This window comes from Pseudophryne corroboree, chromosome 5, assembly GCF_028390025.1.
Source record: "Pseudophryne corroboree isolate aPseCor3 chromosome 5, aPseCor3.hap2, whole genome shotgun sequence".
In the NCBI taxonomy this organism is placed as follows: Eukaryota; Metazoa; Chordata; class Amphibia; order Anura; family Myobatrachidae; genus Pseudophryne; species Pseudophryne corroboree.
In genome coordinates this window covers 531,981,385-532,006,972 of record NC_086448.1, presented here as the reverse complement: position 1 = coordinate 532,006,972, position 25,588 = coordinate 531,981,385, and the positions used below count along the sequence as shown (strand labels likewise).

The 25,588-nt window shown below is 43.4% G+C and overlaps 1 protein-coding gene across 2 annotated transcripts in view; it reads left to right on the top strand.

The window, feature by feature from the left end:
* The first annotated feature begins 8,444 nt into the window (after positions 1-8,444).
* The window catches only part of NEDD9 (neural precursor cell expressed, developmentally down-regulated 9), a 247,376-nt gene continuing 230,232 nt past the window's right edge, over positions 8,445-25,588 (top strand). For both annotated transcript variants that reach the window (XM_063923165.1, XM_063923164.1), the window contains exon 1: positions 8,445-8,587. The gene's annotated coding sequence lies outside the window, so the exon portion shown is untranslated. The remainder of the gene's footprint in view (positions 8,588-25,588) is intronic.

Genomic DNA, 25,588 nt, shown 5'->3' with positions numbered 1-25,588 from the left:
TTGCGTCATGTGCTGTTTGGGGAGGGTTTTTTGGAAGGGACATCCTGCGTGACACTGCAGTGCCACTCCTAGATGGGCCCGGTGTTTGTGTCGGCCACTAGGGTCGCTAATCTTACTCACACAGCTACCTCATTGCGCCTCTTTTTTTCTTTGCGTCATGTGCTGTTTGGGGAGGGTTTTTTGGAAGGGCCATCCTGCGTGACACTGCAGTGCCACTCCTAGATGGGCCCGGTGTTTGTGTCGGCCACTAGGGTCGCTTATCTTACTCACACAGCGACCTCGGTGCAAATTTTAGGACTAAAAATAATATTGTGAGGTGTGAGGTATTCAGAATAGACTGAAAATGAGTGGAAATTATGGTTTTTGAGGTTAATAATACTTTGGGATCAAAATGACCGCCAAATTCTATGATTTAAGCAGTTTTTTAGGTTTTTTGGAAAAAAACACCCGAATCCAAAACACACCCGAATCCGACAAAAAAAATTCGGTGAGGTTTTGCCAAAACGCGGTCGAACCCAAAACACGGCCGCGGAACCGAACCCAAAACCAAAACACAAAACCCGAAAAATTTCCGGCGCTCATCTCTAATTATAACTCCGAATGACTTTCAAAACATGCCCATGTCCCCGATCACATGTTATTGATATCAGATGATGTCTTGGTCATGTTTTTGGAATCACGGATAAGGGAGACACAGCCTGTAGTAAAAACAATAATAATAAATATTTCTGAATCAGTAAGCAATATACAAGTGATTTAGGGGTCTATTCATGTAGAAAACGAAGATAGAATTGTTACTTTTCACTATATATTGTATCAGTTCAATGCGATTAAATAGCGTAGTTAAGTAACAATGGGGCACCGCTGGAGAAATCTCGTAACCCCTTCTGTGAATAGGAGCAAGCAGTGTAAAGCCCTGTTTTCAGCAAAACATGGATTTTCACTACTTCATAAATAGACCCCTTACTGCAGGCATGCCCAAACTTCTACATTTCTAACATACCTCAAAAAGAACATTGTGTTCTAGCAATTAGAAAATTTTAAAAAAACATTGCTTGACTCTTATGCTGTCACTAACACATTCAGTTAATTAGCTTCTACTGTTTATATATGTGGGTTCAGAGTCTTACAGTGTCCTGACATACATAGCTACTCTATGTTACAATGATATTATCAAGACGTGTTGTGAACATGAACAATTGGATAATTTTATGAAGTCACATCAATGCACATTAAGCATGTGCATAAATGTGTTTCAAATACTGATATTAGCTGATACTTAATTCTTAGTATCTTAACTAATGTATTATTGCTCAGTGTACTCTATAACTTTTATAGTGTGTGTGTGTTAATGAAACGTTTCTTTGTCTCATTATGTTTAGAGCAATTTGCACATACAAACAAACCTACTGTTTGCTATTAGAAAGGAACACTAAGCTGATTACCTTGTGACTGAAAGTAAATTACAGCTCTAACACTTATGTGAAAGTATTGCATAGACAAGAAAGTGTTTTTGAACCCCTAATGAATAAGAGTTTGTCCCGTTACAAACATGTGGTAATATATAAACTAGAGATGAGCGGGTTCGGTTCCTCGGAATCCGAACCCGCCCGAACTTCAGTTTTTTTTACACGGGGCCGAGCGACTCGGATCTTCCCGCCTTGCTCGGTTAACCCGAGCGCGCCCGAACGTCATCATCCTGCTGTCGGATTCTCGCGAGGCTCGTATTCTATCGCGAGACTCGGATTCTATATAAGGAGCCGCGCGTCGCCGCCATTTTCACACGTGCATTGAGATTGATAGGGAGAGGACGTGGCTGGCGTCCTCTCCGTTTAGACTAGAGTACTAGAGAGAGACACAAATTTTGGGGAGCATATTATTAGGAGGAGTACTACTTGCTGCTGATAGTGTGACCAGTGACCACCAGTTTAATTAATCCGTTCTCTGCCTGAAAAAAAACGATACACAGTGTGACACAGTCACATACCATATCTGTGCTCAGCCCAGTGTGCTGCATCATATGTAATACTGTATATCATTATCTGACTGTGCTGAGTGCTCACTGCTCACACAGCTTAATTGTGGGGGAGACTGGGGAGCAGTTATAGCAGGAGTACATTTTAAGTACAGTGCACACTTTTGCTGCCAGAGTGCCACTGCCAGTGTGACTGACCAGTGACCACTGACCACCAGTATTGTGATTGTCTGCTGACCACCAGTATATTGTGATTGTCTGCCTGAAAAAGTTAAACACTCGTCGTGTGGTGTTTTTATAAACGCATTCTGCAGACAGTGTCCAGCAGGTCCGTCATTACATAATATATATACCTGTCCGGCTGCAGTACTAGTGTGATATATATATATTTTAATTTTATCTCATTATCATACAGTCTATATTAGCAGCAGACACAGTACGGTAGTCCACGGCTGTAGCTACCTCTGTGTCGGCAGTCGCTCGTCCATCCATAATTGTATACCACCTACCCGTGGTTTGATTTTTTTTCTATCTTCTTGATACTAGTAGCTTACTTTAGGAGTCTGCAGTGCTGAGTCTGACAGACAGTGTCCAGCAGGTCCGTCATTACATAATATATACCTGTCCGGCTGCAGTACTAGTGTGATATATATATATATATTTTAATTTTATCTCATTATCATCCAGTCTATATTAGCAGCAGACACAGTACGGTAGTCCACGGCTGTAGCTACCTCTGTGTCGGCAGTCGCTCGTCCATCCATAAGTATACTAGTATCCATCCATCTCCATTGTTTACCTGAGGTGCCTTTTAGTTGTGCCTATTAAAATATGGAGAACAAAAATGTTGAGGTTCCAAAAATAGGGAAAGATCAAGATCGACTTCCACCTCGTGCTGAAGCTGCTGCCACTAGTCATGGCCGAGACGATGAAATGCCAGCAACGTCGTCTGCCAAGGCCGATGCCCAATGTCATAGTACAGAGCATGTAAAATCCAAAACACCAAATATCAGTAAAAAAAGGACTCAAAAATCTCAGCGCATTCATAATAAGTCAGTGACAAGTTCAAAAACTTTGGGCGACAGCGGAAGCAGTCCACTGACCAGTAAATCCCTTCCTCTTGTAACCAAGCTCACGCAAACCACCCCACCAACTCCCTCAGTGTCAATTTCCTCCTTCCCCAGGAATGCCAATAGTCCTGCAGGCCATGTCACTGGCAATTCTGACGAGTCCTCTCCTGCCTGGGATTCCTCCGATGCATCCTTGCGTGTAACGCCTACTGCTGCTGGCGCTGCTGTTGTTGCTGCTGGGAGTCGATGGTCATCCCAGAGGGGAAGTCGTAAGCCCACTTTTACTACTTCCACCAAGCAATTGACTGTCCAACAGTCCTTTGCGAGGAAGATGAAATATCACAGCAGTCATCCTGTTGCAAAGCGGATAACTGAGGCCTTGACAACTATGTTGGTGTTAGATGTGCGTCCGGTATCCGCCGTTAGTTCACAGGGAACTAGACAATTTATTGAGGCAGTGTGCCCCCGTTACCAAATACCATCTAGGTTCCACTTCTCTAGGCAGGCGATACCGAGAATGTACACGGACGTCAGAAAAAGACTCACCAGTGTCCTAAAAAATGCAGTTGTACCCAATGTCCACTTAACCACGGACATGTGGACAAGTGGAGCAGGGCAGGGTCAGGACTATATGACTGTGACAGCCCACTGGGTAGATGTATGGACTCCCGCCGCAAGAACAGCAGCGGCGGCACCAGTAGCAGCATCTCGCAAACGCCAACTCTTTCCTAGGCAGGCTACGCTTTGTATCACCGGTTTCCAGAATACGCACACAGCTGAAAACCTCTTACGGCAACTGAGGAAGATCATCGCGGAATGGCTTACCCCAATTGGACTCTCCTGTGGATTTGTGGCATCGGACAACGCCAGCAATATTGTGTGTGCATTAAATATGGGCAAATTCCAGCACGTCCCATGTTTTGCACATACCTTGAATTTGGTGGTGCAGAATTATTTAAAAAACGAGAGGGGCGTGCAAGAGATGCTGTCGGTGGCCAGAAGAATTGCGGGACACTTTCGGCGTACAGGCACCATGTACAGAAGACTGGAGCACCACCAAAAACGCCTGAACCTGCCCTGCCATCATCTGAAGCAAGAAGTGGTAACGAGGTGGAATTCAACCCTATATATGCTTCAGAGGTTGGAGGAGCAGCAAAAGGCCATTCAAGCCTATACAATTGAGCACGATATAGGAGGTGGAATGCACCTGTCTCAAGCGCAGTGGAGAATGATTTCAACGTTGTGCAAGGTTCTGCAACCTTTTGAACTTGCCACACGTGAAGTCAGTTCAGACACTGCCAGCCTGAGTCAGGTCATTCCCCTCATCAGGCTTTTGCAGAAGAAGCTGGAGACATTGAAGGAGGAGCTAACACAGAGCGATTCCGCTAGGCATGTGGGACTTGTGGATGGAGCCCTTAATTCGCTTAACAAGGATTCACGGGTGGTCAATCTGTTGAAATCAGAGCACTACATTTTGGCCACCGTGCTCGATCCTAGATTTAAAACCTACCTTGGATCTCTCTTTCCGGCACACACAAGTCTGCTGGGGTTCAAAGACCTGCTGGTGAGAAAATTGTCAAGTCAAGCGGAACGCGACCTGTCAACATCTCCTCCTTCACATTCTCCCGCAACTGGGGGTGCGAGGAAAAGGCTCAGAATTCCGAGCCCACCCGCTGGCGGTGATGCAGGGCAGTCTGGAGCGACTGCTGATGCTGACACCTGGTCCGGACTGAAGGACCTGACAACGATTACGGACATGTCGTCTACTGTCACTGCATATGATTCTCTCCCCATTGAAAGAATGGTGGAGGATTATATGAGTGACCGCATCCAAGTAGGCACGTCAGACAGTCCGTACTTATACTGGCAGGAAAAAGAGGCAATTTGGAGGCCCTTGCACAAACTGGCTTTATTCTACCTAAGTTGCCCTCCCACAAGTGTGTACTCCGAAAGAGTGTTTAGTGCCGCCGCTCACCTTGTCAGCAATCGGCGTACGAGGTTACTTCCAGAAAATGTGGAGAAGATGATGTTCATTAAAATGAATTATAATCAATTCCTCCGTGGAGACATTGACGAGCAGCAATTGCCTCCACAAAGTACACAGGGAGCTGAGATGGTGGATTCCAGTGGGGACGAATTGATAATCTGTGAGGAGGGGGATGTACACGGTGATATATCGGAGGATCATGATGAGGTGGACATCTTGCCTCTGTAGAGCCAGTTTGTGCAAGGAGAGATTAATTGCTTCTTTTTTGGTGGGGGTCCAAACCAACCCGTCATTTCAGTCACAGTCGTGTGGCAGACCCTGTCACTGAAATGATGGGTTGGTTAAAGTGTGCATGTCCTGTTTATACAACATAAGGGTGGGTGGGAGGGCCCAAGGACAATTCCATCTTGCACCTCTTTTTTCTTTCATTTTTCTTTGCGTCATGTGCTGTTTGGGGAGTATTTTTTTGAAGGGCCAGCCTGCGTGACACTGCAGTGCCACTCCTAGATGGGCCAGGTGTTTGTGTCGGCCACTAGGGTCGCTTATCTTACTCACACAGCTACCTCATTGCGCCTCTTTTTTTCTTTGCGTCATGTGCTGTTTGGGGAGTGTTTTTTGGAAGGGCCATCCTGCGTGACACTGCAGTGCCACTCCTAGATGGGCCAGGTGTTTGTGTCAGCCACTAGGGTCGCTTATCTTACTCACACAGCTACCTCATTGCGCCTCTTTTTTTCTTTGCGTCATGTGCTGTTTGGGGAGTGTTTTTTGGAAGGGCCATCCTGCGTGACACTGCAGTGCCACTCCTAGATGGGCCAGGTGTTTGTGTCGGCCACTAGGGTCGCTTAGCTTACTCACACAGCTACCTCATTGCGCCTCTTTTTTTCTTTGCGTCATGTGCTGTTTGGGGAGTGTTTTTTGGAAGGGCCATCCTGCGTGACACTGCAGTGCCACTCCTAGATGGGCCAGGTGTTTGTGTCGGCCACTAGGGTCGCTTAGCTTACTCACACAGCTACCTCATTGCGCCTCTTTTTTTCTTTGCGTCATGTGCTGTTTGGGGAGTGTTTTTTGGAAGGGCCATCCTGCGTGACACTGCAGTGCCACTCCTAGATGGGCCAGGTGTTTGTGTCGGCCACTAGGGTCGCTTAGCTTACTCACACAGCTACCTCATTGCGCCTCTTTTTTTCTTTGCGTCATGTGCTGTTTGGGGAGTGTTTTTTGGAAGGGCCATCCTGCGTGACACTGCAGTGCCACTCCTAGATGGGCCAGGTGTTTGTGTCGGCCACTAGGGTCGCTTAGCTTACTCACACAGCTACCTCATTGCGCCTCTTTTTTTCTTTGCGTCATGTGCTGTTTGGGGAGTGTTTTTTGGAAGGGCCATCCTGCGTGACACTGCAGTGCCACTCCTAGATGGGCCAGGTGTTTGTGTCGGCCACTAGGGTCGCTTAGCTTACTCACACAGCTACCTCATTGCGCCTCTTTTTTTCTTTGCGTCATGTGCTGTTTGGGGAGTGTTTTTTGGAAGGGCCATCCTGCGTGACACTGCAGTGCCACTCCTAGATGGGCCAGGTGTTTGTGTCGGCCACTAGGGTCGCTTAGCTTAGTCATCCAGCGACCTCGGTGCAAATTTTAGGACTAAAAATAATATTGTGAGGTGTGAGGTGTTCAGAATAGACTGAAAATGAGTGGAAATTATGGTTTTTGAGGTTAATAATACTTTGGGATCAAAATGACCCCCAAATTCTATGATTTAAGCTGTTTTTTAGTGTTTTTTGAAAAAAACACCCGAATCCAAAACACACCCGAATCCGACAAAAAAAATTTGGTGAGGTTTTGCCAAAACGCGGTCGAACCCAAAACACGGCCGCGGAACCGAACCCAAAACCAAAACACAAAACCCGAAAAATTTCAACTGCACATCTCTAATATAAACAAGATCTTTTGCTTTTAACAGTAATATTGTATTTCTGTGTATCCAAAAGATCAAACACCTCGGGATTTATTCATGTATATTGAGACAGATTTCACCAAAATGATTGGACACATTAGATCACATGACCAGGGGTGAAAGTATGGCGGTACAGGCGGGTACAGCGTACCATTAAGAGATTGGCAGCCAGTATGCCGTACCGCCCAACCACCTTGCAGCCTTTATTAATTTCCACTGCACCACCGAGTGCTGTACCCGGCGGCGTGGAAGTTCCTGCTGTGGACTGCTGGGAGCCCAACGTCACATCATACGTCGGTCGCTCCCTGTCCTGCCCTGCCGAGGAGCCTGCTGAGCCTGTCACTGTGTGTGTGTGTGTGTGTGTGTGTGTGTGTGTGTGTGTGTGTGTGTGTGTGTGTGTGTGTGTGTGTATTGGCACAGAGGTGAGCGGCTGGCTGAGAGAGACATACAATGAAGGAGGGGGACAGGCTGAGAGACGCAGAGGGAGGGTGGGGCAGGCTGAAAGACACAGTGAAGGAGGGTGGGGGCAAGCTGAGAGACAGGCTGAAAGACACAGTGAAGTCATAGTACGACTCGCTAGATGAGTCATAGTACGACCCCCCCCCCCTTCCCGCCAGCAACCGGGCATGCAATAGATAATACGGTGCTTTTGCACTGTACAATCTATCATACCACCTGCACTGGACCCCTAGATCAAGTGATCATATGTGCAGCACATACGATCATTTGATGTGATATACGACCTGCATCGCATTGTAGGGATCCATAAAAAGTATACCATATGCACACGATGCGTCATATGATGCATCAAAATCGTGCAATCGTATACAATATCGCACAAGTGTATGGCCAGCTTTACCTCTCTCACAGAGACACTGCTCACAGAGAAGCAGCACATCACTGCCTCACTCTGATAAGCCTGATCTACTTCCAACTGTAATTTGTACATTATCACAAAGTAACAGCTGTGTCACTCCACAAGTTTTAACGGTAAGGGGGTAATTTACTAAAGGTCCATTTTATTCAATTTGCCTTTTTTTTTTGTAAATCGCTAATTCGCAAACAATTTTTACTAAGGACTAATATGCATGGAAGTCGCATGTCAAATGCAATTTTGTACTCCAAATTGTGGCAGTTCACCATTGGTGCAAACAATGGTATTATTAGAAAATGCAAATTTACTAAGAATCGTTTTTGTCAAATCGCTCCACTTAACACCAAAATCGCAACAAAGCCCCAATGCACTGATTTTTTGGAGCATGTTCACATAGACCAACCATTTTTTCTGGGCCTAAGACCCATCAAAAGCACCACTAAAATCGCACGAAGATCACACAAAAAACACACCTCAATGCATCACTTCCAAAAAAACAACATGTGTGAAATCCATTGTAATTAACACTAAACCAATCAGAATGCTAATTAAAGCCCACCAACTCATCTGCAGCACTCACTTTCTGCTCTCAGCCATGGCACAGGCAGGTTATGGAGTAGCCTGGATGCAGGTAGTGATTTCATGTGGCCTGCACCAGCTGACTGAAAGGGTCCAGGAGCAAGAAAGAGAACAGAGGATCTTTGTCACTTTACTGCGACTTGTGGAGTGAATTAAGGTGCGACTTGTGGGGCAAACTAAGGCGTGATCTGCTTTGTGTTGGCATGCATCTTCTGAGTTACAGTATAACGCATTCAAATGTGACTTACGAAGTGACTTCCCATGTTAAAGGCAGAAAATCGACACAAATTGCACATCCCACAATGCGACTAAATACACCATTGAAAGATAAAGACACAAGAGAAAATGCTATTTAGTAAATATGTGTTTTTTGTTCGGCGATTGTGGGCGATAAGGGGCAATTAAGGTGATTTGTTAAATCGCCCAAGAACTATTGTTAGAAAATTTCCCCCTAAAAGCTCTCACAGAGACACAGCTCACAGGGAAGCGGCACATCACTGCCTCACTATGACAGATATTTATGACAGAAAAAATGTGTTTTGTGACTTGTGCAATGATGATATATTCAAAAAATTGAACAGGACTTCCCTGAACAGCCTCTTCAGAATCAGCAAACCAGAATCAGTTCCACCTTACATTATCTCCACATAGAACTATTCTGTCACAACAAGGACCATTTTATGTGATAGATATTCCACTCTTGGGTGTGTGGTCACGCACTGATATTCGCACACACATACCTTCCAACATTACCCTCTCCCGGAGGAACAGAATGCTCTCTCTGCTCCTGGACTTCCCTTGTAAGTTATGATTGCCATCACCTGTGGTGATACACCTTTCTTATCCATTAACCTGTTCAAAACAGGAGGCAGCAATCATACATTAAGATAAATTAAGTACAGGAGCAGTGCATTTTGGAGAGGGTCATGTTGGGAGGTATGCACTCCCCTTGGGTGGTTGAACGCACACCAAGAAGCACATATATCAGCGCAACCGCACACCTAAAAGTGGTATATCTATTATATATATATTTAGAGAGAGAGACACACACACACACACACACACACAGTATATATACTGTATATTTTTTCTAAAATGGTGTGTTATAATGACAGAAATCCCACTAACATGATTTGACACACCAGATGACATGAATATACATTATTTCCCAATGACTGCACACTTCTCAGCATAACCACACGCCTGAACTACTTCCAACTGTCACCAAAACCTCATCACACAGCCCCAGCACTATCACTCGCAGAGAGACGCCTGGCTGGCAGCAGCACATCACTAGGTAATGACAGACATATATGATTTCTGACAGAATAAATGCAACTATTTTATTCCCTGACACTGCTTTCCAGTTACATGTTTACACTTAAAAACAATACAAATTAAAGAGTCTATTCTGAACTATTTTTCCTCCTATTCTGTATGTGTCACCCTATTTTATCACAACTGGGGTCATTTTATCAGATATACTACTATTAGGTGTGCGGTCACACTGATATATACGATCTTGCCTTGTGAGCTTATCAGAGCGATCAAAAGATCTCACTCTGACTGGGCCTCTCACTATGGGGAAGCCCATCAAACAACATCATTACTGTATGTGGCGCTGGCTAAGGGTGAAAAGTCCCAAAAAGCAAAACTTTTCAGACCTTGTTAAATAACCCCATTTCCCACCCACATAGGGAACTCCAACACTAGCATTAATAAATAGCACCATACCATAATCCAGAGAAAATGTCTGTTTTAAACAGGTTTTATGGCTTTAAAATGTTTCATAAATAGATTCCTAAATACACTGGCATACACACCGCACACCCTGCACCCATTTCTTAAATACTCACCAAGTCCCCCGCCGGTGGCAGTATCTCTAAGCAAATCTCCAGTAAATGGAACGGCGGCCATTTTTCTGGAAATTTGCGCATGCACACCAGGATTGGACTGGCCCACAGGGGTACAGGGGAAACCTCTGATAGGCCCCACTGTCTGGGGGCCCTCCTCCTATAGGGGTCAGATTCCAGACTGTGTACTTGAATTATACATTATACATGTAATTTTATACTGCAGAGGACTATGGTGTATTTTCTACAGTGCATTGCTGTTATTAATCTGGTATATTATCATTCATGCACTAGCAGTATTTACAATATATATATTTAGCAAGGGGCCCAGACCATGCGCTCTCTAGTGGTTGGCCAAATCTTTGTGGTGGCTGGCCACACCCCCTCTGGAGACTGACCACACCCTTGCACAAGGGCTCCTATTACTACATTCCCCCGATGGGCCCTTCATGACCCAGTCCGACACTGATGCACACTAAGGAAATCTCTAGGAAAATGACAGCCGTGCCATTTTCCTTGAGATCTGCGCATGCGCACTAGACTCTGGGACAGCACTAGGGTCCCCTAGTGACCCTGGCTAGAGAGGAGGGGGCCTAGGTGGAGTCTGTACTCGGGCCCCCTCCTCTCTAGAAGCACCCCTGCCTAAATATATTTAGAAATATTTTCTAATTATCACAGGCCTATAACCCTCTTTATCCTGTTATAGTGCCCTCTTAACTAGGTAACCAAAGATCATGCTGCTGCTGTATTAAATTCAATCTTTTCTTGATGATATTGACTTAACAATGATATCTACAGCTGTATCCTGTGCTTCCGTTCTTATCCTCTTATGTGGGGAAGCGGATGAAGCAAGGTGTTCCTTATATAAGATAACCTTGATGTATCAGCACAAGCTAATTATGTGTTCAACTTTCATATCTGGATTCATGTAATAAATATACCTTGGGAATATTTCAGATACATGTATTGTACACAGAAAAATAATACTCCTGGACAGTTCTTCTGTATCATAAGTGGTTTTATAGCTTGTCAATGTTTTCTGCTGGTACAGTACACTGAACTTGTGGCCACAGGATCCGAGCTCAGATTGATGTGTGGATAAGCTGCTCTACCAGTAAAATTAATAAAGGCATCTAACCAGAAACATTGTGTGACCGCTGAGGGAATTCTAGTGCTTTTGAATTCATTTAGCTTCCTCCAGATTGTTCAATTTGTTTCTTCTGCCAGGATTCTCTTTTGTGAAAGATAACAAACTGGCTGAATATTATAGTGTTTTCCGTAAACTGTAAATTCTCCAGCAAAATACTTGGCATAACAATTGCAGAAATGTGTTTTATCTAATAAAGTCTATGTGTAAAAAATTTCATTGGCTTAGAAAATAAAGTAGATAATAATAATAATCCTTTATAATAATGCCAGGAATGCAATACTGCAATGGCTCAATCTATAAACGTCCCGATAATTATTTCTAATCATTGCAATGTGATATCTATCTATCTATCTATCTATCTATCTATCTATCTATCTATCTATCTATCTATCCACACATAGGAGTTATATACATTCACACTTTACTATTTTGTATTCTATTCAGTGCCGTTTCTTGCGGCGGGCGAGCCGTGCAACCGCACGGGGCGCCCGCCGCGGCACTTCCTGAGCACTTTCAAACCCCCCTCCCCTCTCCTCCCGAGTGCCCAGCTCGGGGGGCGGGATTTTGTAGCCTTTGCTCAATACTTTGTTGATGCACTGTGGCAGCAATTACAGCCTGAAGTCTTTTTGAATATGATGCCACAAGCTTGGTACACCTATCTTTGGACAGTTTCGCCAATTTCTCTTTGCAGCACCTCTCAAGCTTCATCAGGTTGGATGGGAAGTGTCGTTGCACTGCCATTTTCAGATCTCTCCAGAGATGTTCAATCGGATTCAAGTCTGGGCTCTGGCTGGGCCACTCAAGGACATTCACAGAGTTGTCCTGAAGCCACTCTTTTGATATCTTGGCTGTGTGCTTAGGGTCGTTGTCCTGCTGAAAGATGAACTGTCACTCCAGTCTGAGGTCAAGAGCGCTCTGGAGCAGGTTTTCATACAGATGTCTCCGTACATTGCTGCATTCATCTTTCCCTCTATCCTGACTAGTCTCCCAGTCCCTGCCGCTGAAAAACATCCCTACAGCATGATGCTGCCACCACCATGCTTCACTGTAGGGATGGTATTGGTCTGGTGATGAGCTGTGCCTGGTTTCCTCCAAACATAACACCTGGCATTCACGCCAAAGAGTTCAATCTTTGTCTCATCAGACCAGAGAATTTTGTTTCTCATGGTCTGAGAGTCCTTCAGGTGCATTTTGGCAAACTCCAGGCAGGCTGCCATGTGCTTTTTACTAAGAAGTGGCTTCCGTCTGGCCACTCTACCGTACAGGCCTGATTGGTGGATTGCTGCAGAGATGGTTGTCCTTCTGGAAGGTTCGCCTCTCTCCACAGAGGAATGCTGTAGCTCTGACAGAGGGACCATCGGGTTCTTGGTGTCACGATCCTGACTAAAATCCATATCATTTGGTGACTTACCTCTGCCATCTGTCCTGTAACCTGCATATGTTCTGCTGGCTGGGATAAACAGCTCATCAGTATCATGAGTTCTCTGTGTGCTGAGCTCACTCTCTGCTAACGAGTGCAGCTGTAGTGATTAATCTTCTGTGTGAATTCAGAACTCAGTAAGTCTCTGCATGGTGTGCCTGCATAGCAATCATTTAGGGTTCTCATGCAGTTCTACACTTCTGTGCCAGCATCCACAAGTCCTGGGGTTACCAGATATACCTTCCTGTGCTTTCAGGACCCGTGGCCATTATTGCCTGTCTATGCACACACCACTCCAGAGTTCCCTCCAAAACAGTGCATCCGGAAAGTATTCGCAGTGCTTCACTTTTTCCACATTTTGTAATGTTACAGCCTTATTCAAAAATGGAATAAATTAAATTTTTCCCTCAAAATTCTAAACACAATACCCCATAATGACAACGTGAAAAAGTTTTTTTGAGATTTTTGCAAATGTATTGCAAAACAAAAACTAAGAAATCACATGCACATAAGTAATCACAGCCTTTGTCATGAAGCTCAAAATTTAGCTCTGGAGATATGTGTACGGGGTAAGTATAAACATGCTAGTAGTTTTAACTTTGATGGGGCGCTAACATTGCTTTGAGTTTATTCACCACTCCTCACATCTAGACGGACGTATCATTTCTAGAGGCATCTTCAAAGACCAGAGAGTGGGCATGCCTAATAATTAGCTGAGGGTGGACCATCCACATGTCCCAGGCCCAGTGAAATCCCAAAGCATTTTTCACTCCTTGAATGTGACCCATTGTTTTATGAAAACAGAAAGTCAATATCACTGACCTTAATTGACCGTGTTACAGTAGAAAGGAGTAGATCATTAAGGTGGTGTGTCTGCAGGACCAGACGTCAAGAAGGTAAACTGAGGAGATAACAGGAGAAAGTCTGGCTGCATACTTTACATCTAAGCTATTCATATTTACATAATACCAAGCATGCAGAGGGCTGATAAAAGACTCCTTACACGAAAGATAAGCCTGGCATTTCCTATATGGGATCACAGGCTAATTCAGTCCTCATTCATTTCCCTCTATCACTGTGCACTAACAATGGATCAGTGTCATGTTTCATGACTTCTTTTATAAACTACGGTGGAATACTTTCTATCCATGTACAACCTCTGTTGCTGCCATGAAGGTTGTACTGACACTTGAAATAACTACATACAGTACATAATGAAATAATAACTTCCTGGATTACCTAAGGTTAGACAATTTAATTATCCATATTTTATAGTCTCCACCAGTCAGTTTATCACACACCTTGCACAGAAAGCCACGTCAGTCACCTTGCATAGTAAGTCAAGTCAGACAATTTGCACAGTAAGCTTTGTCAGACACCCTGCACATCAGACACTTTGCACAGTATGTCACGCATAGTAAGCCACGTCAGACATGTCGCATATTAAGTCACGCCGGGCACATCAGATGTCTTGCACAGTAAGTCACTACTGACACCTTGCAACTTAAGCTACAGTCGAAACACCTTACACTGTATGTCTCGTCAGACACTTTGCACGGTTAGCCATGTCAGACACCTTGCATGGTTAGCCATTTGAGACATTTTGCACGGTTAGCCACGTCAGATACCTTACACAGTTAAGCTGGGTACACACTTGTTCGATCCCGGCTGATCAGGTAAACCGATCAGCCAGGCTGGGTATATACCCAGCTGTGATCCCTGTGATCACACGGGCAGCAGTGGGGGGGGGGGGGGGGGTAGTGTAGCAGCTCCACTATTGTGGTCAGGAGGTTGCATGTGCAGCACATAAGATACGACCTCCTGGTTCTGACCGCTAAAGGAGCGTTATAAGCTGTTTGTCGGCTAACGCTCCGGTATCGGTGTTGCATACACATCTATACAATCTACGGCCGTTGACACAATATAGGGAAAACGGCCCGATGATTGTATAGGTGTGTACCTAGCGTAAGTCATGTCAGACACATCAGATACCTTGCACAGTAAGTCACAGCAGACATTTTGCACAGTATGTCATACATGGTCAGTATGTCATGCATAGTAAGATACATCAGACACGTTGCATAGTAAGTCACATCAGACGGCTTGCATAAGTAAACCTGAAATACATGTAACAAAAATGTATCTTCACTTAGCATAGAACACAAATAGTGTCAAAACAGCACTCATTTACCCCGCAACATACTGTACAGCAGGCATGTCAAACTCAAAATCCCAACCGGGCCAAATATTCACGATCTAAGAGTGTGTGGGGCACAATAATTAACACATAGGGTCCTCTTCACGCCAGCCACGGGAGCGTGATGACGTCATCACGCTACCAGCAGCCCTGGAAAAGGAGGAGGAATTAGTAATGGCAGCTATACAGTGAGTTGGGGGTACAGCAGTAACAGCGACCACACTCCTAATGGACTAGGCCACATAATATGTGCATTTGGGCATACACTGTAGCGCCGTAAAATATGTGCGTTTGGAAAGCATGCAGCCCGCGGGCCACATGTTTGACATGTCTGCTGTACAGAGACAGAGGTGCACAGAAAGCAACTCCATCTTAAGTTAGCACGCTCAGATCTATACATGAATTTGGAAAAGATGTTCAGTATTCCATATTAAGTAACTTAGACATCAACAAACTGCATTGCATTTATCCCAATGGATGATTTGTGGCTGTAAGGAGCACTGTTCTCTAGTGCTGTCTTGATTTAGATAGCGTTAAACTGCATGAAAAACGTTGATGTATTAGTCGTTCTTGTTTTGTTCATATGTTTGTAAATCCAGTCATAAGGACACAGAGACATGTGAGTTCACTGCTGTGCTGTTTTTTTCCATCGCCAACTCCAGGAACACTGCACACTGGACCACCCACTTCCCAGCATCCCCCTGGTCCCAGGGACCATCACTGAAGATTCAGGCTTACACATATTAATAAGGGAGTGTCTACAAATATTAAGCATTCTAATACACTAACATCACATCTCTTTTCTTTAAAGATAAGCCCTGTACGCTTCAATGTAATTAAGAACATCATCTAACACGTTTCAATGAGTCTCTCAGGTCTGCGTATTTCCCTTTTGGGTCTTTCATACACAGTCTGTGTTTCATCGACCATGTTGGACCTTTCTAGAATCGTGGTTTGTTCACCATTATCAGGATCATCATACATGTCAGATGAAGGGTATTCTTCATTATGGTTAGGCTGAGATCTTAAATCCACCCGATTTCTTCTTACTTCCGTTCTACGCTCTGTACGTATAGTATAAGATCTTGGTGCTACTTGTGCTTGCACAATACCTTTCTGCACCCAAATACCTTTCTCGTGATCTCTGAGACGGACTTGGTCACCCGATTTTAGATCAGATAAGCTTTTTGCTCGCCTGTCATGGAACAGTTTCTGTTTCGCCTGTTGACGTTCCTTACTCAGTCTGACCAACGCTGAGTTATGTGTATTAAGCAGTTCATCATGTATCAGGAGAATTTGCTCTAATACTCCTTCCCATCAGCATTTGTGCATGAGAAAGTCCATTCTGTAAAGGTGTACTGCGGTAGATTAAAAGACTTTTGTAGAATCTTGTTTACCTTCTTGAGCGTTTTTCATGAGACTCTTTACAGTTTTTACTGAACTTTCCACCAACCCATTTGAGCGTGGATAGTGGGGACTTGACGTAGTATGGACAAATTCCCACTCATCAGCAAATTGTCTAAATTCAGCACTGGAAAACTGATGACCATTGTCAGTGAACACTTCCATAGGAACACCATGCCTTGCAAAGATTGACTTCATGCAATTGATTACGGCTTTACTAGTAGTTGTATATAGTGTCTTCACCTCAGGGTAGTTAAAGTAATAATCAGTCACGACAATGTACGTTTTCCCATTACAATCAAAGAAATCTGCGCCAACTTTCTGGTACTGGCACTTTCTGGCACTTCGTGAGGACTCAGTGGGTCGACTTGTTGTTTCGGTCTATACGTAAGACATAATTCACATGTAGCTGTAGTCTGTGCTATGTCTTGGTTCATTCTTGGCCAATACATAACTTCACGCGCTCTCCGCTTACATTTTTCTTCTCCTAAGTGGCCTTCATGTATCTTGCACAGCATAGTTTTTCTTAGTCATGCAGGTATGACAAACCTATTGCCATTGTAAATAATACCATCTACAACTGTAAGGTCACTGCGGTACATCCAATAATCATGGATAGACAGCGGGCACGCATGTTTTTCTGCTGGCCAACCTTTCAGAATAATATCTTTCAACACTTTCATTGTGTCATCTGTCTCAGTTTCTTTCCTAATCTGTTCTTGTCTTGCAAGAGACATTGGTAGAGAAGCTACGATCAAATTAACATAGGCTTCTATCTCTTCATCCATCAAACTTTTGGAACCTTCACTTTTGTCCACAGTACGAGAAAGTGTATCAGCAAAGTACATGTATTTGCCGGGACAGTACAGCAAGTGTACATCATATTTCTGTAGTTTGATAAGCATTCGTTGAATTCTCATGGGACAGTCATGTAATGATTTAGTCATGATAGCTACCAATGGCTTGTGGTCAGTTTCCACTGTAAATGTTTGACCATACACAAACTGATGAAATCGCTCACATGCATATGTGATCGCTAGAAGTTCTTTTTCTATCTGAGCATACCTTGTTTCAGCACTTGTCAGTGCTCTTGATGCATAGATTACTGGTTGCCATGTATCCTCATGTTCAGTAACGGCACTGAGCCTAGGCCAAATTGCGAAGCATCTGCTGAAATTCTTATTCTTTTCGCAGGATCAAATAATTTTAGCACTGATTGCTCTGTAATGTGATCTGTTTCAAGTTTTGCCAACTTTCTTCTAGTTCATGTGACCACATCCACTCGTTATCTTTGTCCAACAACCATCTAAGAGAGGCTGTTCGTTCAGAGAGTTGAGAAATAAACTTTCCTAAGTAAGTAATCATTCCTAGGAATCTTCTGACGTCGTCTTTGTTGTTAGGATGTTCCATGTTCACTATGGCTGATATTTTCCTTGGGTCTGGTTTTACACCTTGATCCGAGACCACGTCGCCCATAAAGGTAAGTGTATTCACGCCAAATTCACTTGACAAGTTCCATTACTTGTCTCAATCTAGAATCATGTTTTTCCTTTGTAGATCCCCAGACAATAATTTCATCCATCATTGTTTCAACACCCGGAATACGATCAAAAATCATGTGTATCTTTTTGTGATATACTTCTGGAGCAGACAATATTCCATATGGTAGTCGAAGAAATCTGTATCGACCTTCTGGTGTATTAAATGTACAAAGCTTTGAGCTGGCCTCATCTAGCTTCATTTGCCAGAATCCTGAAGATGCGTCCAATTTACTGAACCATTTTGCTCCCGCAAATTGCGACATGATTTCATCTCTGGTTGGTAGTTTGAAATGTTCTCGTTTAATAGCTTTGTTTAAATCTCTGGGGTCTAGACATATTCTGAGTTGTCCATTTTTCTTTTCAACAATTACTAAGGAGCTTACCCATTCCGTATGCTCATCAACTTTCTGTATCACACCCAAGGCTTCCATGCGATTTAACTCTTGTTTCAGTTTTTCTCTCAGCGCAAACGGTACTTTTCTACACGGGTGTATCACTGAAGAAACTTGTGTGTCTATATTTAATTTATGCTCTCCAGGCAAACAACCTAGACCTTCAAACAAGTCTCTGTATTCTGTAAACATCGATTTGCAGTCTTCTTCTACTTGTGATGTCACCATAAAAACTTTCTTTAGCAAGCTTAGTTTCTCACAGGAACTTAATCCTAGAATCGGTTGCACATTTTTATCCACAATCAGTAGCGATGTTTTAAACTGTTGTCCCTTATATTTCAGTGTCACTAAGCATGTACCTTTCACAGGATTTTCCTTCCCAGTGTACCCTGTAACTTTCACTTTGGCTGGATGAATTTTAGGTTTTACTCTAAAAGTCTTAAAGTCTTGAAACGATATTAAATTCACCTGCACGCCAGTATCAAGCTTAAACGGAATGACAATCTCGTTCACAGTTAAAGGGACAATCCATTCTTTCTTATTTGCACTGCAAAGTTCAATGCAATCCACAAAGAATTCCTGTTTGTTTAACAGCATGCACATTGGTTGTTTCACTTTTCATTTTACAGCATTTGGCAAAGTGATTAAGTCTACCACATTTCATGCAAGTTTTACCATAAGCCGGGCACATTTTAGGATTGTGAGCATTTCCACATCTACTACACATTTCCTTATTAGACTGTGGCTTAGACTGCTTCATTCTTGAGAATGGAGGTTTACTTGGTTCTGTTTTCTGCACTACATGGACAGCACCATCAGCGTCCTTGTGTAACGTTTTGGCTTGAAATCTAGTTATTTCTGCAGATCTACACATAGTCACTGCCTTGTCTAGTGTTAGGGCTTGCTCGCTCAGCAGTCTCTCTCTGAGTCCATTATCAGGTATTCCACAGACACTACAATCTCTAATCAGTGAATCCTTTAAATCATCAAACTCACAGGTTTTATTGAATGATTGCAGCTCTGTAACATACTGATCAAATCCATCTACAGACTTCTGATCACATGTGAAAAACATATCTTTCATATGTCACATTTTTCCTTGGCACAAAGTAATCTTTAAACTTTTGCATTATAGAAGATAGCACCATATTCTGCCCCTCAGCAAACTAAAAACTATTATAAATGTCCAGCACATCCTCTCCTATCACATGGGGGAAAATGGATGCCTTAGTTTTGTCAGCCTCTGTATCAGCTCCACATGCAGCAAGATATATATTAAACCTTTGCTTAAATCTTTTCCAGTTTTCAGACAAGTTACCAGACATCAGCATGCCGGTTGGAGGAGCCAGTTTATCCATGGTTATTCACTGTTTGAAGAGAGGAGCACACCCCAAGCTTTGCAGACACTGAGTATCACAGCCTTACAGACTTCTGCAAGATTCTTTCACACTCTGAGAGCACTAGCAGTCCAAGTTAAACTTCTTCTGACACCATGTTTTGTTCATATGTTTGTAAATCCAGTCATAAGGACACAGAGACATGTGAGTTCACTGCTGTGCTGTTTTATTCCTTCACGAACTCCAGGCACACTGCACACTGGACCATCCACTTCCCAGCATCCCCCTGGTCCCAGGGACCATCACTGAAGATTCAGGCATACACATATTAGTAAGGGAGTGTCTACAAATATTGAGCATTCTAATACACTAACATCACACTTCTTACATGCCGGATAATAATAAAGATTTCATATTATGAAACTGTAAAGAACTAATGCAGACATTCTATACCGCTCGTAAGAGGCTTACACTTTTGTATGCACCTTACAGTATGAGCATATTAGTGCAGCATTGCATCAGTAAAGATTTCAGGGGGCAGTTGATGACTTCCCAGCAGATGTGAAATACTGAAAAACCAATTTTGCAACCAGCCTCTTACCCCCAAGCCTCATTAGTGCCAGGTAGGCTTTATGTAACGGCAGTTTACAAGCTCTTTAGTTACATGTTTATCTGAGAATAGGGGATTGTGGGTTTCTTACACATTTTTTTATCTGTTTAGCAGTCCTAAGTCAATTGCATTGTGGGTGATAAATATGCAGACACTCTTCAGATCTCTCTGGCAGACTCTTTACTACCTTCTACCTGAAACTCTAGCGTAGGATTGGGCAGAAGTACCCCATGTACCAGTGGTGTAACATCTAAAGAACACTCCTGGCAGTACTGCAACTGAGATACTAGCTGCAGAGTGCCAGGCCATACAAAACATCCTGCTAGCCTGGTACAGGGGCTGTGGGGCAATGACAGTGCTGCACTCTGGACGACCCCACCACTCATACAACAATTGTGATGACCCTGCCATATTTCACATCAAACTAAAGTTAAATGCCCTTGCATGCCAGTTCCAGCCAATTACATTCTCTAAAAGTTTAGGATATACCCCATGGCCTAACGCACATGCTTAAGTTATTTAAGGTAGCACTACAGTAACAAAATATTACCTACTCGCTACTGGTCACACTGAGATTTAAGATTACAAATATGTTTCTGATTCATGTTTTATTTGAACTAGTTCTGAAACATCTTATTAGGACTTGTTAGTTTTTGAGTTTCCTGGGGCTCTTTACATGACAACCATAGAAAATTGGTATTTTCTGGACTATTTGATTATTATGTGCTGAAGTAACTGTGAGCCGCAGTAATTACGAACGCCTCAGCCTGATTGACAGGCAGAGGCGTTTGCGGGGTGCGAGAGTATGGTAACGGAGTGTTGCGGGGGCGTCGGCAGGGAAACAGGGGTATGGCGGCGTGAATGGTGGGTGTGGCATGGGCGTTATTGGGCTGGCTGCATGACATCACACATACCCAATAAAAAATAATTAAAATAAATTAAAACCATTGAATGAGAAGGTGTGTTCAAACTTTTGACTGGGACTGTATATATATATATATATATATATATATATATATATATATAAAACACAAACTCTTGCCCTTATCCTGCACTATTCAATCAGCAGCACCTCCAATTTAACCCTCCTGTAAGAAAGGATTCCATACACATAAAACCACCCAAAAAAATCATAGGGCGCTTAGGTCACCTTTTGACATTTACACCAGCAGTTCATATGAATGACCAATTATTTTAATACACAATTTATTAAAAACTTATTTTAAGCTTGACAGAAAAGGAGGTAAACCCTTTATAAATGTACATCCCAAAAAAAATTCTTGACAATTTCAGTTGATGTAGTAGGGTAATGCTCTCCTCAACCCTGAGACGTTTCGTCCTAAAAGGACTTCCTCAGAGGGATAGTCTGTACAAGTCTGTACAACTGGTGAAAAGAAATTAAAAAAAAAATACAATGGAGAAGAGGACATAGAAATGGCATACACATATAATCATCTATTACCACGAAAGTGACCATAATCGTTACATACCTATAAACTCAGTCCGAGTACAATCTTTCAATTATAATGAGCAATCAATAAAATGGTTTGTGGCACAACTCTACAAAAATAATACATCCAGTCAATATCAAATAAGTTTTGACCAAAAACGTACTGCTACATCATATCCATTCACTTACTTAAAAATTTGTATTTAATAAGATCCCAAATTTGATGATGACAACATCCCTTCAAATTGGATAAAACCTTCTGAAAATATATAAACATGTGTAACCATTTAGCTGATTATATTATATGATAATTAGTGTCTATATTAAAAATAAAAAAATCAATACATACCCACTTTAGGTGCACTTTTGAGTGAATTAGAAGATAATGTTATCTGTAAAAACAACCCTTTTAAAATCTTATTATTCCTTCTTTATTTTCCACCTATAATGTATCAAACCTCATAGAAAACCCATAACATATAATGAATACACTCACACTCTCCTGTGTAGTGCTAAGTTCACCTCCCAAAAGGCAAGTGACTATGTACTTGAGAGGTGGAACTATTTATACCTCTCACCTTCCTACCTCATTTCCTGAGTACAAATAGCCAATCAGATAAAGGTATATGAAAAACCTTCGCTAAACTTTCTAATACCCCATATATGGAATAATGACCTACAGTAACTATCCTTTAAAATCAACCTAGATAAACACACTGGTGCTCTTTATAAGTGCGATTAGAAACCCCAGTAATCTTTATTAATTTCCCGGAGTTCCGGAAGTGACATCACTTCCTCCCTGTGTTTCACCCATTATAGTGGTAAACCGCACATACAGAGCTGCAATCCGAAGCTCTGCTCACATCCCCAAATATACCACACCGGCAGCACATCTCCCACACAGCTCCCTGGAGGATAAACTAACCTCCCTCGGGGACCGCTAAAGCACCATTTGTCTAAGCAATCCACCATCATTGATGGTGGAACGCACAGCAACTTCCGGTTACATCACCACCGGTCAGCTTATCTACGCTCTCCACCCTCACTTTCGGTGGATCGCACGGACACTTCCGGCGACGTCACCTCTAGTTAACTTCATTGATTGGGTCACTGTGCGTTCCACCCAAACTAGTGGTGGAACGCATATCCAATAGTGATGGCGCCACTTCCTATATATCAGTGGAATGCAGACGTGAACTAGATCACTTTCATATTACTTACAGGTTTTTTTAAAAAGGGATAGAAAAAAAAACCACAAATAAGTGAACAATTAATATCTACAATGCCCCAGCCCACCTATATTAATAATGTTAAATCATTGCCAGGATATGATTAGTATCTTTTCAACTGCCACTTTTACAAAAATATTAACATGTGCCACCATATCCATGTATATTGTAACAGTGTCTTTATACACATAGAAATACAATCTCGGGCCAGTGTTTTTAAACACATAAAAATATAAAGAAATATACAATCTCAAAACAAGCCATAATAGTCAATTGGTGTATTAATATTAATTTTATTGCAAATGTGCCTGAGATGTATCGCATGTGGACAATAATAACGATAAATGTACTAAATTCTGTGAAGCCACAAACAACGCTTTACTTGTTCATAGGTTAAAATACATACAATTAAGGTGATAAGGGGAAAAATTAGGGAATGGGAGTATACAATAATCACACTATAGAGTGTGTGATGTGTACTGAGTCCACTCAGAGGGTGGCGTCCCACCACTCTGTAACTGGGTAATGTCTTGTGATGCTAAAAGTCCAGAGCCAAAAAATATATATGAGCCAAAAAATATGAAAAGGATAGAATACAATTTTGTACGTGTCCTGAGGTGATGGGAGGAAAAAGCAAGATCTTTAAGAAGGGTCCAATGCCGGTGTTCTATAAATTGTGGGGTACCCCTACGGACTGCTGACAGGGGACGACGAGATGCTGGTGCTTAAGTGTTTGACAGACCGTCCTCAACTGCGTCCTGATTGACCGCGATGTGGCTAGGTTTTAGCGCACCGCGGTCTCCAGGGCAACTGGGAGTTGGTCAATGTCTTGGAGAGGATGAGGGAACTGCTTCTAGCCCTATGTGGACTGTCCGCTGTGCCTATTCCTCTCCTACAGAGTCTTTACCTGTGTCTCCTGCTCTGTCTCCTCTCTCCCGCCTGCGTCCGACTTCACCGCACTCGCTGCGGCTGTTCCCGAATCCTGGTGTTCTCTCTCACTTCCTAGTTCCGGTTAGTCCGGTCATGAGACCGGGTGAAGTGCATGGCTGCTTTGTCTCCTGTCCTCCTCTGTTTAGTGTACATGGCTCTGATCCAAGTGGTTCTAAATGATGGACTGTTTGATGAGATTGTCTTTGCTGTTGGTTCAGTGTGCTCCTACGCGTATCGGCCTGCCAAGGCCTTCACCGGGGAGTCTATGTCTGCCATTTTGGATGTGGGCTATTTATGCCCGTAAGTGGGAAGTGCTTGATTTTCTCGTCCATGCAGAATGGGGATAGGAGGAGCAAGGGTAACACATGGAAGGGGTTCATAGCAATAATAAGAATGTATTAGCGCAATATCTAGGGAAGTATAATGTATCTATACAAAATTACTTCCGGATGTGTGTCTGTGTATTAACACTATTTCTCTAACGTCCTAAGTGGATGCTGGGGACTCTGTAAGGACCATGGGGAATAGCGGCTCCGCAGGAGACTGGGCACATCTAAAGAAAGCTTTAGGACTATCTGGTGTGCACTGGCTCCTCCCCCTATGACCCTCCTCCAAGCCTCAGTTAGATCTCTGTGCCCGAACGAGAAGGGTGCACACTAGGGGTTCTCCTGAGCTTCTTAGTGAAAGTTTTAGATTAGGTTTTTTATTTTCAGTGAGACCTGCTGGCAACAGGCTCACTGCATCGAGGGACTAAGGGGAGAAGAAGCGAACTCACCTGCGTGCAGAGTGGATTGGGCTTCTTAGGCTACTGGACATTAGCTCCAGAGGGACGATCACAGGCCCAGCTTGGATGGGTCCCAGAGCCGCGCCGCCGGCCCCCTTACAGAGCCAGAAGGCAGAAGAGGTCCGGAAAATCGGCGGCAGAAGACGTCCTGTCTTCAACAAGGTAGCGCACAGCACTGCAGCTGTGCGCCATTGCTCTCAGCACACTTCACACTTCGGTCACTGAGGGTGCAGGGCGCTGGGGGGGGGCGCCCTGAGACGCAATAAAAACACCTTGGATGGCAAAAAAATGCATCACATATAGCTCCTGGGCTATATGGATGCATTTAACCCCTGCCAGAATCCATAAAAAAGCAGGAAAAAAGTCCGCGAAAAAGGGGCGGAGCCTATCTCCTCAGCACACTGGCGCCATTTTCCCTCACAGCTCCGTTGGAGGGAAGCTCCCTGTCTCTCCCCTGCAGTCACTACACTACAGAAAGGGTTAAAAAAAGAGAGGGGGGCACTAATTAGGCGCAGTATTAACTATACAGCAGCTATAAGGGGAAAAACACTTATATAAGGTTATCCCTGTGTATATATATAGCGCTCCGGTGTGTGCTGGCAAACTCTCCCTCTGTCTCCCCAAAGGGCTAGTGGGGTCCTGTCCTCTATCAGAGCATTCCCTGTGTGTGTGCTGTATGTCGGTACTTTTGTGTCGACATGTATGAGGAGAAAAATGATGTGGAGACGGAGCAGATTGCCTGTAATAGTGATGTCACCCCCTAGGGGGTCGACATCTGAGTGGATGAACTGTTGGAAGGAATTACGTGACAGTGTCAGCTCTGTATAAAAGACAGTGGTTGACATGAGACAGCCGGCTACT